At 41.7% G+C, this 14,784-nt stretch overlaps 2 long non-coding RNA genes across 2 annotated transcripts in view; one reads left to right on the top strand and one right to left on the bottom strand.

The window, feature by feature from the left end:
• LOC141584736 (uncharacterized) overlaps positions 1–1,239 on the top strand; it is a 142,374-nt gene extending 141,135 nt beyond the window's left edge. Inside the window, exon 3 of the long non-coding RNA XR_012517942.1 lies at positions 997–1,239. This is a non-coding gene — a long non-coding RNA (uncharacterized LOC141584736). The remainder of the gene's footprint in view (positions 1–996) is intronic.
• A 1,875-nt stretch (positions 1,240–3,114) lies between these two features.
• LOC141584735 (uncharacterized) lies at positions 3,115–5,059 on the bottom strand. The gene is made up of 3 exons (XR_012517941.1): positions 4,523–5,059; positions 4,211–4,317; positions 3,115–3,229 (listed from the first exon to the last, which is right to left on the bottom strand). It is a non-coding gene; the product is annotated as an uncharacterized LOC141584735 (long non-coding RNA).
• Between the last annotated feature and the right edge of the window lie 9,725 nt (positions 5,060–14,784).

Below are 14,784 nucleotides of genomic sequence, written 5' to 3'. Positions count from 1 at the left end.
TTGAAACAAAATATTTAAAACATTAAAATTAAATTTTTAATTTTAGAAACATTTAAAATTAAATTTCAAAAACATTTAAACAATTCTATAAAGTTTATCATTATGTAAATGTCAATCTTAATTTACACAGACTCCTGATGATTACTTCATGTATTTATCTAACAAATATTTACTATGTGACCACCTATGTGTTAGACATTCTAGGACTGGAGGCATAATAATATACAAGCTAGATAAAGTCCTTGTCTGGTGGAGCTTACATTCTCTGAGGAGAACAATAGCAAGCAAGCAAAGAGTTCACGTGTTTGTAAAGGAGGCAGTATGTGTGCATGCATGTATATCAAGTAGTGATGAATACATAAGGAATAGGGGTTAGAGTGATAGGAGATACTTCAATTCTGTCCAGCTTTTTAGTAATAAAATAAGTGTTTGGATATCTACTCTTAGCAGTAGCACGGTAGTCCCTCCTTACTGGCAGTTTCACTTTCTAAGGTTTTAGTTACCTGCATTTGACTGTGGTCTGAAAATAGATGAGTACAGCACAAAAAGGTATTTTGAAGGACAGAGAAATAGAGCCTGCATTCACATAACTTTTATTACAGCACATTGTTATAATTATTAGTTGCTATTGTTAATTGGTTACTGTGCATAATTTGTAAATTGAACTTTATCAGAGGTAGGTATGTATAGGAAAAAACATAGTATTGTAGTCTACACAGGGGTTAGTACTATCTGTGGTTTCAGGTATCAAGTGAGTCTTGTAACGTAACTCCTGAAAATAAGGGGGAACTACTGTAAATGAAGATACTGTTTCCCCTGGAACAATACTGTATGTTTATTTTTAAATCCTTGCCTATTTTTAGGCCCAAGATGGAATCTTTTTTTTTTTTTTCCACTTACTATTTGTCAGGTTGAACAATTTCTATTGCTAATTGTATTTATTTATTTTTGAATTTTCTGTTACTGTTCTGATATAAATCTACAAAATTTCAACAGGTGAATATGGAGGAAAGACATTCCAGCAGGAGGAAATGCTATGAGCAAAGAAACAGAGGTGGGTCCTCCTGAAGTGTGCTGAGGAATGCTGTTGATCCTAGATAGGGGTGCCCGTGTTCATGTAAATATGCACACAAGCTGAGATGAACAAGACTATCCAGGGATTCTGAGGTAAAATGTGTGTGTGCGTGTGTGTGTCTCTCTCTGTATATAAATATATATAAATATAAATATATATATAAATACAAATTTATATATAAATATAAAACCACCATGTCACATGTATACCTATGTAACATACCTGCACATTCTGCACATGTACCCCAGAACTTAAAGTATATAATAAATATGTATGTATTTTACTTTAAGTTCTGGGGTACACGTGTAGAACATGCAGGTATGTTACATAGGTATACACGTGCCATGGTGGTTTGCTGCATCTACCACCCTTTCATCTACATTAGGTATTTCTCTAATGCTATCACTTCCCTAGCCTCCACCGACTACGTATCCATCCCCTAGACCCCACCCCATGACAGGCAACAGTATGTGATGTTCCCCTCCCTGTTTCCATATGTTCTCATTGTTGAACACACATTTACAAGTGATAACACGAAGTGTTTGGTTTTCTGTTCTTGTGTCAGTTTGCTGAGAATGATGGTTTCCAGATTTATCTATGTCCCTGCAAAGGACATGAACTCATCCTTTTTTATGGCTGTATAGTGTTCCATGGTGTATATGTCCCACATTGTCTTTATCCAGTACATCATTGATGGGTTTTTGGGTCAGTTCCAAGTCTTTGCAATTGTGAACGGTATTGGCATATACGTATGTGTGCATGTGTCCTTATAATAGAATGACATATAATTTTTTGGTATATACCCAGTAATGGGATTACAGGGTTAAATGATATTTCTAGTTCTAGATCCTCCACACTGTCTAGAATCTCCACAGTGTCTTCCACAATGGTTGAACTAATTTACATTCTCACCAACAGTATAAAAGTGTTCCTATTTCTCCAATCAGTCCCAATGAGATGAACCTAGTACCTCACTTGGAAATGCGGATGACAGCTCTTCCTATTCAGCCATCTTCGTGGAAATCCCATAAAATGTAGTCGTGAATCTGGTGGTTGATCAATAGCATTGATGATTGCTAAATATTCTGGATCCCCTTCCTTTGAATGTCCTTCATTTGAGAGGATGATGAATACACCCTGTTGAACTCAGGGATAAGTCTGTAAATTCTGACCAATGGCTTGATGGTGAAAACAACAGCCAGAACTTTGAGATCCATCATGTAATTCCCCACGTCCTCTCTGTCTCTGCCTTGAGTTTAGAAATGTTTCAGATAAAGACAACTCTTTCAGCCATCTCTGGATAAAGGTGACTAATTGGTCTTCCGGGAGTTTGTGTGCTGTGATGTCACAGAAAGATAGAAAAAGATTTTATACATAATGCAAGTCTCAATACCTACTGAAAGACTGCATAAATGCATGCTTGAGAAGGGACAGACTTGTTGAGAAATTTCTGTGTCTTAACAATTCTTCCTCTGTTTCCTGTGAGCACTCAAAAAGCCACGACTAACTTTCAGGAAGAGGCCACTCACGGTCAAGAGGATCAGCTGCTCAGGAAGGCACGGTAAGATAAGGTACAGACAAGCCTGGGAACAGGCTTCACCCACAGTGGCAGGAGGAAGTGGATTTGGTGCACTGCAGAAAGCAAGGACACTTTTAGCTAAACCGTCATGGGCACCTACTGTGCCATATACATTATCTTATTAAAGAATCACCCTTTCATCTGGGATGAAGAGCATTATCCTAGGTTTATAAAAGAGGAAACAAGTGTCAGCTCCGTGTCTAGAATCTTTAAAGGCAATATTCAAAATAAGCAGAGGAAAGAATTTTTGAAAATTAGCAATACTGAATCATATATGCTAAGTAGCAGGTTGGAATAAATTTGGTAAGAATACTTCTGTTGAACAGACCGCAGGAGCAGAGTGGGAGCTGCAAAGCAGCTGTGGATACAGGAGTGTCGGCTGGCCCATAGCGCCCTGCCTGACTCCCCCAGGAGTTCATCAAAACCACATTGTTGCACTCTTCCACATACTTACATAATTTTTTCCTCTTCTTACTCTTCTCTTTTCTTATTCTTTAATCCAGCAAAATCAAATTATAAAGAAAATATATTTTGTCTCTAGTCTCCAACTAGGATATTTATCAAAATTTCAGCTCCTGAAAAAAAAATATATATATACATATGTGGCAACAATAGATGCTGGGGGTAGAGTGTGAGTGTTGAAAAACTGTTAGGTACCTTGCTCACTACTGGGGTTACAGGAGCATTCAGATCCCAAACCTCAGTAACATGTAGTATACCCATATAACAAACCTGCACCTGTACTCCTTGAATCTAACATAAAAGTTAAAATTATTTACAGTATCAGTAGATAATATGATTTATCCTGTAGACTTTTTTAACTAATAAAATAAGCACAACATTTAGGTCTTATTTGATATAATTTGTCAATCTTTATAATCTATCAATTATCCATTGAATTCATGAGATTCATGAGGCTTTAGATGACCCTTGTCATTTGAAAGTGAGTATTTTCTACAAAATATTGGTTATCTAGGCCACCTTTTGCACACTGTGGGGTCATGCCTCAATTCATTAGTGAGTGAAAAAATCACTAATGGGTAGCAAACAATATGCACACACACAAATGGGATGGAAAATATTGTATCTTGTCTTTTAACAACATATATTAAAACAGAAAATACAGTTTTATAAAACAGTTGCGTCCATTTGTTATGTCTGCTTATGTAGTAAGTGCTAAACCAAAACTCTTTAAAAATCCTCATTCTACAGTAAGGGTCATATATTTTCTGAGCTAATAAAATAATTTTTAAAAATATGCATGCATGCATATTTGTATAAGTAAATTATTTAACTCATCTCAAAATGTTTACTCATAAGTAAATATCAATGATACCAAGTCATTATAATATAAAGGAGTGTTATAAAGATTAAAATGAGAACATATTGCAAAAGTCTCTCAAACTCCAGCCAGCAAATAAATTGTAGCAGTTATTATAAAATTACATAGAGCTAAAGCTTAGAATCAAAAAGTCCTGACAAGAATAAAAAACATATCTTTTACTCATCTGCATTGGAGACCACTTGTGTGCAAGCTTGAATTCTTTGGGCCTCACCTCTTCACTATTCTCTGCTGCAGGGATTTGCTTCGGACAGGCTTGTATCAGCTACACCATGGCCTCCCTCTCCTGCCCCATGGTCCCTCAGATGCCATAGTAGATGTCTGTACAAACCAAAAGGCAGGAGAATTAACCCCTCTGTAGCCAACGTTGTCCATTGGGGTCTGGAAACTGATAATTTGTGGGAGCTCAGAACATGATACCTCAAAACATGGCAGTTAGCAATTTAAAAAGCTACAGGGGCAAAGTCACTCTGGCCACCCCCACTTTTCTGTATTAAGCATAGTTATAAACTATTTTTTGATCTACCTTGCTTCCAAGTAAGTCAGAAGACCTTTGTTCCAGAGGAGTACTGCTCCGTACCTAGAGAGAAGGAATGATACACAGAGAAGCAAAGAAGAATTTGAACCTTTCAAGGCCTTTCTGGGTTCCCTCCCCTCACCTTCAGTTTATTACCATGAAGTTATGCCCCCTTTTGTGTACAGTGACATTTCTACAGGACTGTCCGTTCTTCATTGAACCTAAGTATAAAAATACAGTTTTTGAGGGGTCTTTGGGTCATTTCTAAAGGCTTTCATGTCACATAAAACATTGTTAAATAAATTGACTATGCTTTCCTCTTGTGAATCCGTTGTTACAGCACTGTAAGTAATGACTTTACAGTGGGTGAGGAACATATTTACTTTTTCACTCCTACAAATTGATTCCCTCTTTGTCTCTGAGGTAGTCAGTTCTGAGATTTATGTCCTAAGTTTCCTTCAAAGTTCCCTCTGAATCAAGATTCTTTGTCACAGAGGACAATGTGATCACACATCTTTGGCCTGGCTTTCCCTTCTCTCATCCACTGTAGGGGCAATAAGGAAATAACTTTTTCTTACCTATCATAAGGGGCACGGATGACATTCCTGTAAAAAAAAAAAGATTAACAACAACAACAAAAATAAGCTTATTTAACCAGACTTTTATGTGACCCCTATATAAGGTCTTTTAGGCTGACTGACTGCACCATGGGACCACATGGTAACCTCTGTGACCTGCACAGATGAGTTCTGGGAACTAGAAAATCTGAAGTAACTGGAAAACCACAAAAAGCAGAATGGTCAACCCCTGCAGTGCCTAATTAATTTTTGAGGCATTCTTCTGCTGTTCCTTATTCCCACCTCAACTGATAAGATGATTGGACATAGGTCAACCTGGTGACTTCAGACTCTATGACCCCCTCCCAGCTTGCAAAAACCACCCTGAACTGTAATTTCTGTACCTTACCACTGCCTACCCCAAACCTATAAAAGCAACTCCTATCCCACTGCCCTCTGCTGACTCTCTTTTTGGACTCAGCCTACCCACACTTGGGTGAATAAACAGCCATGCTGCTCACACAAAGCATGTTTAGGGGGTCTTTTCATTCAGAGCATGGGTAATATATGGTGCCAAAACCAGGGACAGGAGTACTCCTTTGGGAGACTGATCCCCTTTCCCTGCTCCCTTTCTAAGAAGAGACCTTTCTGAGACCTCAACACATCAGACCAGCAGCTAATGCTTAGTGTGCCAAACAGCTCTCGCCACCTTCAGATCAGGTAAGCAATCTGTCTCTCCTTCTCTCTCTTCTCCTTTCAAGAAAAAGAGACAAGTTTCTCCCTCTTTTTTTTTTTTTTTTGAAATCTTTCTCCTAGGTAGAGAAAATGAAACAAATCTCTTCCTCTTTCTCTCTTTTTTTAAAAAATCCTTCTCCTTCTGGTACAGAAAACAAGACAAGTGTCTTCCTCTCTCTCTCTCTTTTCCTTTAAATCTTTCTCCTCCTACGAGAGGCAAAGGAGACACTCTTGATCCATGTAGAGACAGAGGAGACAAGTCTTTCCTTCTTGCTCAAAAAGTCCAATGTTTGGTCACAGACTGGGGAAGTCAGTCTTCCCTTGGTGTCTGGTCAGTAGTGGGGATACCTGCCTTGATCACTTACCCACACTACAGCCCCGGACTCAGTCAGGGACGCCTCCTGAAAGCCCTGGTAGCTGCTTGTTCCATTTCCTCATTTCTACTCCACTTCTCTCCTTAAAACTTACCTGCTTCCCCAGGGCAATATTCCACCCTCTATTCCTCTGTCTTTGCTTCTAGCCTAGCCTGCATCCTAAACAAACCTAAAACCTCTTCAACTGTCACCCTATCTGAAACCTAAATGTCTCTCTTTTTTTTTTTTTTTTCCTTTAACAGGGCCTAGCCTCAATACAAATTAGACAATGGTTTCAAATAGCCAGAAAACGGCACATTTAATTTTTCTATTCTGTAAGACCTAGACAATTTTTGTCAACAAATGGGTAAATGGTCTGAGGTGCCCAACATGCAGGCATTTTTTAAATACTCCAGTCCCTCCTTAATGTCTGCTTCCAAGGCAACCCATCCCAAATTTTCCTTCTCTCCCTTCTATCTGCCCCTCCTGTGCCTCCGCCAGTAACTCAATCTTCCTTGTCCATTGACCCTTCCAACCTTTCTCCCCAACTGTCTGAACCGACCCTAATCCAGGCCCTAACACCCTCGCCAGAGCCTCCCTCCTCTTCCTCTGCCCACAACCCACCTCCTTATGCCCCTCCTGTCACCTCCCCACCTCATACTTCGTCGGGCTTACAGTTTAGTCTGTGGCTACCTCCTCTACCCCTGCCCAATAATTCCCCTTGTAAGAGGTGGCTGGAGCCAAAGGCAGAGTTAGGATGGACATTCCTTTCTCTTTATCTGAACTTTCCCAGATGGGTCAATGGTGGCTCCTTTTCATCAGATTCTGCTAAATATATACAGAAATTCCAATACTTAACCCGGTCCTATAATCTCACCTGAAGTGACTTCAATTTCATCCTTCTAGACTCACCCCTAAAGAACACTTAATATGCATTTTATCACCTGATCAGCCCCTGACGTTACAAAAAGCTACAGAAATTAGAATCTGGCCCTTCCCCCCACCCACAACAGAAATTAATCAACCTTGCCTTTAAGGTGTTCAATAATAAGGAAGAAGCTGCCCAGTGACAGCGCATCTCCAGACTACAGATGTTTGCCTCTGCTGTAAGACAAACCCTAGCCATACCACTGGCTCACAAAAACTCCAAAGTGCCTAGACTACAACGTCCAGCCACCCCTCTGGACCTTGCGTTAAATGTCAGAAACCTGGCCACTGGGCCAAGGAATGCCCGCAGCCCAGGATTCCTCCTCAGCCCTGCCCATCTGTGTGGGCCCCCACTGGAAGTCAGACTGTCTCAATCATGTCACTGCTCCTTGGTTTGGTAGCTGAAGACTAATGCTGCCCAAACATCACGGAGGCCCCTTGGACTGCCATGGACGCCAAGCTTCGGGTAACTCTTACAGTGGAGGGTAAGTTATCCCCCTCTTAATTAACATGGGGGCCACCCATTCCACACCACCTTCTTTTCAAGGACCTGTCTCCTTGGCCTCCACAACTGTCGTGGGAATCGACAGCAAGGCCTCCAGGCCTCTCTAAACTCCCCAGGTCTGGTGTCAATTAGGCCAGCGCTCCTTTCCACAGTCTTTCCTAATCATCCCCACTTGTCCAGTTCCCCTGTTAGGCCGAGATATCCTAGCAAAATCGTCTGCCTCCTTAACTATTCCTGGGCTACAGCCACACCTCATTGCCGCCCTCCTCCCCAAACCCGTACCTCCCTCAATAGGTCCCCTTATGTCCCCCTACCTTAAACCTAGGGTATGGGGCACCACCTCCCCATCCCTTGCTACAAGTCACTCACCCCTCATCATCCCCTTAAAACCTAACCACCCTTATCCCACTCAACACCAGTACCTCACACCAGCACAAGCATTAAAAGACCTAAAGCCTGTTCATTACTTGCTGACTACAACCTAGCCTTTTAGTTCCCAGTGACTCTTCTTACAGTTCACCTCTCGTACCTGTCCAAAAATCAGACAAATCCTACATGCTAGTCCAAGATCTCTGCCTCGTTAATCAGATTGTACTTCCCATCCACTCACTTGTACCAAACCCCTTTACCCTCCTATCTTTCATACCTCCTTCCACAACTCACTATTCTGTCTTGACCTCAAAAACGCTTTTTTCACCATCCCCTTACACCCCTCCTCTCAGCCTCTTTTCACCTTCACTTGAACCCCAACACCCACCAATCTCAACAATTCACCTGGACCATTCTGCCCCAAGGTTTCAGAGACAGCCCACACTACTTTAGTCATCCCTTTCCCAGGACCACCTCTCCTTCCGCCCATCCGCTTTGCACCTCATTCAGTATGTCAGCAATCTTCTTTGCAGTCGCTCTTACAAATCTTCCCAGCAAAACACTCTCTTGCTTCTTCAACTACTATACTCAAATGGATATCATGTATCCCCTTCTAAAGTCAGAATGTCTTCCCCATCCATTACCTGTTTCGGTGTAATCCTTTGCCAGCATACACACGCTCTCCCTGCCAACCGTATCCCATTAATTTCCTAAACCCGAACCCCATCCACTAAACAACAGCTTCTCTTCTTCCTAGGTGTTGTAGGATACTTTTACCTCTGGATACCAGGTTTTCACCTCCGAACCAAACCACTTTATAAACGTACAAATGGAAACTTAGCTGACCCACAGACCCCAAATCCTTTCCCTATTCTTCCTTTCAGTCCTTAAGAAGGCCTTAGAAACAGCCCCTAAACTGGTGTTCCCCCAAAACGTTCTCCCTTCACAGGGCAGAAGAAAAAGGCTGTGCAGTTGGTATTCTTACAGAAGAGCCAGGCCCACGACCAGTCACTTTCTTGTCTAAACAGCTAGACCTCACAGTCCTTGGCTGGCCATCGTGTTTACGCACCACGGATACTGTGGCTATAATACTCCCAGAATCCCTTAAAAGCACAGGTTATGTCCCACTTACCCTCTACAGCTCTCACAACCGCTGAAGTTTAATTTCCTTGTCACACCTTATACACATACTATCCACCCCTTGCCTCCTCCAACTCTATTCACTATTCACTTAAACACCCACAGTAACCACTGCTCTTGGTCCTGATGTCAACCCAGACTGTCACTCAGTACCTAACACAAACCCTGAATCCCATGACTGTATCTCCCTAATCCATATAGCATCTTTCCCATTTCCCCATATTTCTCTTTTTCCTGTTCTAGACCCAGATCACACATGGTTTATTGATGGCAGTTCTTCCAACCCAGTTGGTTGGCACCAGCCAAAGCAGGCTATGCTGTTATATCCCATTTATCTATTACCAAGGCTGCCATACTCCCCTCTACCACTTCTCAGCAAGCTGGGCTAATTGCCTTAACCCATGCTCTTACTCTTGCTGAAGTACTACATGCCAATATCCATACTTACTCTAAACATGCCTTCTACACCCTACACCACCATGCTGCCATATGGGCAGAAAGACGTTTTCTTATGACACAAGGGTCCTCTATTATGAATGCCTCACTTAAGGCTGCTGTCCTCCCAGCCAAGGCTAGAGCTTTCTGCTGCAAGGGATTCAGGATTCGAGCTACTCCTAAAGAAACCACAGGGTATAGCCCCTTTGAGCTCCTATATGGCTGCACCTTTCTGCTTGGGCCTAACCTTATTCCAGATACCAGTTGTCTTGGTGACTAACTTCCAGTCCTCCAGCAGGCCAGACATGAAACTCACCAGGCTGCTAATTTCCTCTTACCCACTCCAGATACCAGACCGTATGAAAACACCCTAGCCGGAAGGTCAGTCCTAGTTAAAAGCCTAACACCTCAGTCTCTGCAACCTTGACGGACAGGACCCTTCTGGTCATCTATAGCACCCCAACTGCTGTCAGTCTACCAGACACTACCCAGTGGGTCCATCATTCCAGGATAAAGCTGTGTCCCTCAGACAATCAGCCTGACTCCTCCACCTCCTCTTGGAGGTCCCAAGTACTCTCCCCATCCTCTCTAAAGCTCACTCAAATTCCCGAAGAAACTTGAAGGCCCTGTTCTTGTTTACACTGACGGTTTACACTTTTCCATCTGGCAATCATGGCTGATATTTCGGGACGTTTTCCCCAGGCTGCCACCCTCGACTCTCTTTTAGAGTGATTAGATGATCTTCAGTGGCAAGGAACTCTCCAGTTCTTCCACTCTGATGAAGTCCTTTTTTTTTCTGTTATACTCACTCTTAATCTCACTCCTTTTCTCCTGCTACCCTTACCTCTCCCTGATTACCTTCAACATACCATAAACCTAACTCAGCCTCTCCTAGCCAACTCAAACCCTTTTATAGCCAGAGATTGCTGGCCATTCATTTCCCTCTCCTCATCCCACTACACGGCCATTCCTGCCCTAGTGACCAAGTGAATGAAATATGTTTCTCTATACCTCCGGCTTTCCTTCAACACTCCCCACCTGTATCCTCCAGAACTCCTCTATCTCCTAGCTTCAACAGAGACACCCCAGATGTCTCATCCCAACAGGCTACTGCTCTTCTGTGCACCAACCTATGTAATTTTTCCACCTATGTCAACTCAACATCCCCCGTTATTGGACCTCTAACCACACAAACAAATACTCCTGTCACCACTCCCTTATGCATTTTGCAACAATCACCCACTAGAATTCCCGTAGAAGACCTCCCACCCCTTTGTCTTTCTTTATTTCCAAGGCCCAGTGGCCCATGTTAACAAAGAACTAGGAACAAACCAGCTTCGAATTATGGAAAGCCCTTCCCTCATTACTAGACCAAGTTTTGCCAGGGTAGGCATTTACCCTGTCTCTCACTCCATCCTTGGCTGCCCTCCCCTCGTTTATCAGATTCTCCTCTAAACCCGTCTCATAGATGCCGAATGTTTTCTCCACACAATTACCTTATAAAACCCCACTACAACATTTAACAGCCGTGGACCTTGCTGGTTCCTTTGATATTTGGGTCCAAAGCCCCAGCCCCCTCTGAACAGTTTCTCACCTTTTCAGTTTAGACTTCCAGTTCTGTCCAAGCCAAGGACTTTTTTCCTCTGTGTTTCTTCTTCTTACATCTGCCTTCCTATCCACTGGACAGGAACGCGTATCATAGTTTTCCTTATTCCCAAAATCCAGTTTGCCAATGAGATGAAGGCTTCCCTGTTCCTCTTGTGATCCTGACACTAGCAGGTCATTCCATTGATTCCCTTACTTGTAGGGTTAGGAATCCTACAAGTACTCCATACAGGCATAGCAGGCCTTACCACTTCAATCATCACCTTCCTTAGCTTCTCTAATGGTTTGTCTGCTAGCACTGCAGAATTCATCACAATCCCTTCTTCAAGCCCAAGTAAATTCGCTCACTGCAGTTGTCCTTCAGAACTGCAGAGGTCTGGATTTACTGACAGCCAAAAAAGGTCTTTGCCTATTCCTAAATGAAGAATGTTGTTTTTTTTTTTGTAAACCAGTCCAGTGTCATATATGATGCCATCAATAGATTAAAAGAGCACAAAAGCTTGCTTATCAGGCAAATGGTTATTCTGGACCTGTCTGGACTGGCTGGACACTCTCTAACTGGGTGTCATGGCTTCTTACAGTCTTTAGTCCTCTGATCCCTATCGTTCTCCATCTCTTATTTGGACCCTATGTTTTCTGATTAATCTCTCAATTCCAACAAAATTGTATACAAGCCAAAATCAATCCGTCAATATGGCAAATGCTCCTTCTAACAACCCCACAGTATCACCCCTTGCCCTGAACTCTTCCAGCAGTCTAAATTCTTTCCAATTTTTAGGTTTCTGTGTTGCCCCCAATCTCACTCAAAGAAGCCCCAAAAAACATGGCCTCATCACTCCTCTGTGCTGGACTTCCTAATATTCCACAACCCTCCACTCTTCATTTCTTTTTCCTTTATATTTCTAATATAAAAGGACAGGAATGCAAGGTCTTTTAGGCTAACTGACACTGCTATGGACGGCATGGTCATCTCTGTGACCTGCATGTACACTCCAGATGAGTTCCTGGAACTAGAAAGTCTGAAGTAACTGAAAAAACACAAAAAGGAATAGAATGATCAACCCCTGCAGTGCCTAATTCACTTTGGGATGCTCTTCTATTGTTCCTTACTCCCACCTCAACTGATAAGGCAACTGGACTTTGTAACCTACCTTGCTCAACTGATAGGTCAACCTCATGACTCCAGACGCTATGACCCCCTCCCAGCTTGCAAAAACCACTCTGAACTGTAACTTCTGTAACTTTCCACTGCCTACTCCAAACCTGTAAAACCAACTCCTATCTCACTGCCCTTTGCTGACTCTCTTTTTGGACTCAGCCTGCCTACACTGAGGTGAATAAACAGTCATATTGCTCATACAAAGCCTGTTTAGGAAGTCTCTTCATTCAGAGTGCATTTAACACCCCATACCCAGAGAAAAATGTGTGCTCTTATTCTAAGTCTGATGAAGGAAGTGAAAAGTTGTGGAGAAGCATGATTGGACAAAGTAGGATCTCCTAGTGATCAACTGAATGGAGACCCAGCAAAGCCTATTTGTTCAGATTATTTTGGGGCTCTCTATGTGGCATTTTTTTTCTCAGGATGTGGGGCAGGAACTCTCTAGAATAAGACCCTTATGACCTACTTTCAGGGAATGTAGGTCAGAGAGTGAGGTCTCTAGGTTTTATGGCTTGTTTTGGGGGAGAGGAGTTCTAGTTTCTATGATCTTAGGTGGGGAAAGAAATTCTTGACACACCTTGGAGGAGCATGAGGTGAGGAAGAAGAGAGGGCATAAGAAGGTCAGAGTGATCTTTTTTTTCTGAGACCTTTCCAATCTCCTTCTGTTCAAAATACTTGGCATGCCATGACACCATATTTTGAGATACCGTTCTGATCCCTGGTACATTCTCTTCCCTAGAATCACTTTCCAAATAAAACACAGGTGGCCCCAGACTTAGAATGATTCGACTTATGATTTTTAACTTTATGGTGGTTTGAAATCCATATGTATTCTGTATAACTGTACCTCAAATGTAGAATTTTGATCTCTTCCCGGGCTGGCAATATACCGAATTATACTCTCTCTTACTGGGAGCTACTGCTTCCAGTCAGTCATGCAATTACAAGGGCAAACAACCAGCACTTTATAAGGCACTAAATTGTTAGAAGATTTTGCCCACCTATAGGCCTATGTAAGTGTTGTAAGCACATATAAGTAGGCTCAGCTAAGCTACAGTGTTCTGTCGATTAGGTGTCTAAGATGCATTTCTTACATATTTTCAACATATGATGTGTTTATCTAGACATATCCATATAGTTAGGAAGCATTTATACCTGCATGTAAGCCTCTTGTCTCAGTGTCTGCTCTTAAGGAGATTTAAGCTAAGAAAGTCTCCAACCTCCTTTGTTCTTACCCATTTTCTTCTTTCCACTGCTAGTGTTGTTCTTAGTAATCAAAGAAAATGAACCCAGGAAGCAAGGCTCTTAGCAATGTTATGATGTACCTAAAATACTGTGGTCTCTATTTCCAACCTCTACTGTATTTTGTGATGGAAGGGAACCTAAAGGTGTCTTTGACCTTACTATTTTGGAGATTTCAGAAAACACTTGTTTTTTTTTTTTTTTTTTTTCTAAAAGAGAAAACTTAACAGACAAATAGGTGTCAAAAAGAATTTTTGATGTCAAGACAAATAGGACTAACTCCAATAAGGAGCACTATTCTTGAACAGGGCATATGTTTGCCTTGTTTGTAAACAAAAGGCTGCATTTCTTCTCCACCGGAGTAAGTGACATATGCAAATCCTGTTTAATATCCCCTTTCTAAAAGGCCTGCTTATTTGCTTTTTATGTTTGTCTCTGTAAATTGATTAGAGAGGAATTTGTTTATACCCCAAAGAAGACAATAGAGAATTACAATTATATTTCATCACAGGCCTGCAATTTCTGCCCTAGAGAATATAATGAAAGGAGGGAAATACCTCCTCCTCCTTTGGAACTGAAAGCTGTGCTTTAGGCTATTGGCACGATCTCTGCCATGCACACCCCACCAATCATCAAATGGGTCCTAGGATTAAGATCCCTACCTTCAAGCTGAGGGCCCAAAGCTGCACAGTAATTGCAGCTTAGATGATTTTGCCCAGCTATAGGCCAACTGTTGCGTGCAGTTGTATTTGATAAGGAATTAATGACATGTGAAACATTCCAACAAATTTGGGATATCTCCTGCCTTATTGTAATTAAGGGAATCAAAATACATTCTAAATTGAAGGTAGCCTGAACCCTCCATTATTCTAAAAGCTACACAGGAAATTTATTACCTTATATAATTTCTATTTTACAAAATAAGGACATTGAATTTCAAAGAAGACATCATCTTCCCAAAGTCAAATACTAAGTTGGTACTGGAACACATAATCATACTCATGCCTATCTGACTCTTCTATACACTATTCCATCTCACTTTAGCATTTGTGGAGAGCTTCCTATGTGCTGAGCATTGTACTATGTATTTCTATGAGTATCTACTTCATAAGCATTGGAATACCAACAGCTCCTGAATTTGTATAAGGTAGCCGGTCAGCTAGCTCACAGATACAGTCTCCAGTCTCCCACTAGTTATAGCCAAATATCTAGGTTCTCACCAAGGGAATATGAACAGAGTATTA

This window comes from Saimiri boliviensis, chromosome 6 (assembly GCF_048565385.1).
Source record: "Saimiri boliviensis isolate mSaiBol1 chromosome 6, mSaiBol1.pri, whole genome shotgun sequence".
In the NCBI taxonomy this organism is placed as follows: Eukaryota; Metazoa; Chordata; class Mammalia; order Primates; family Cebidae; genus Saimiri; species Saimiri boliviensis.
Note: the sequence above shows the minus strand (reverse complement) of the source record. Positions and strands in the feature narration are given on the sequence as shown.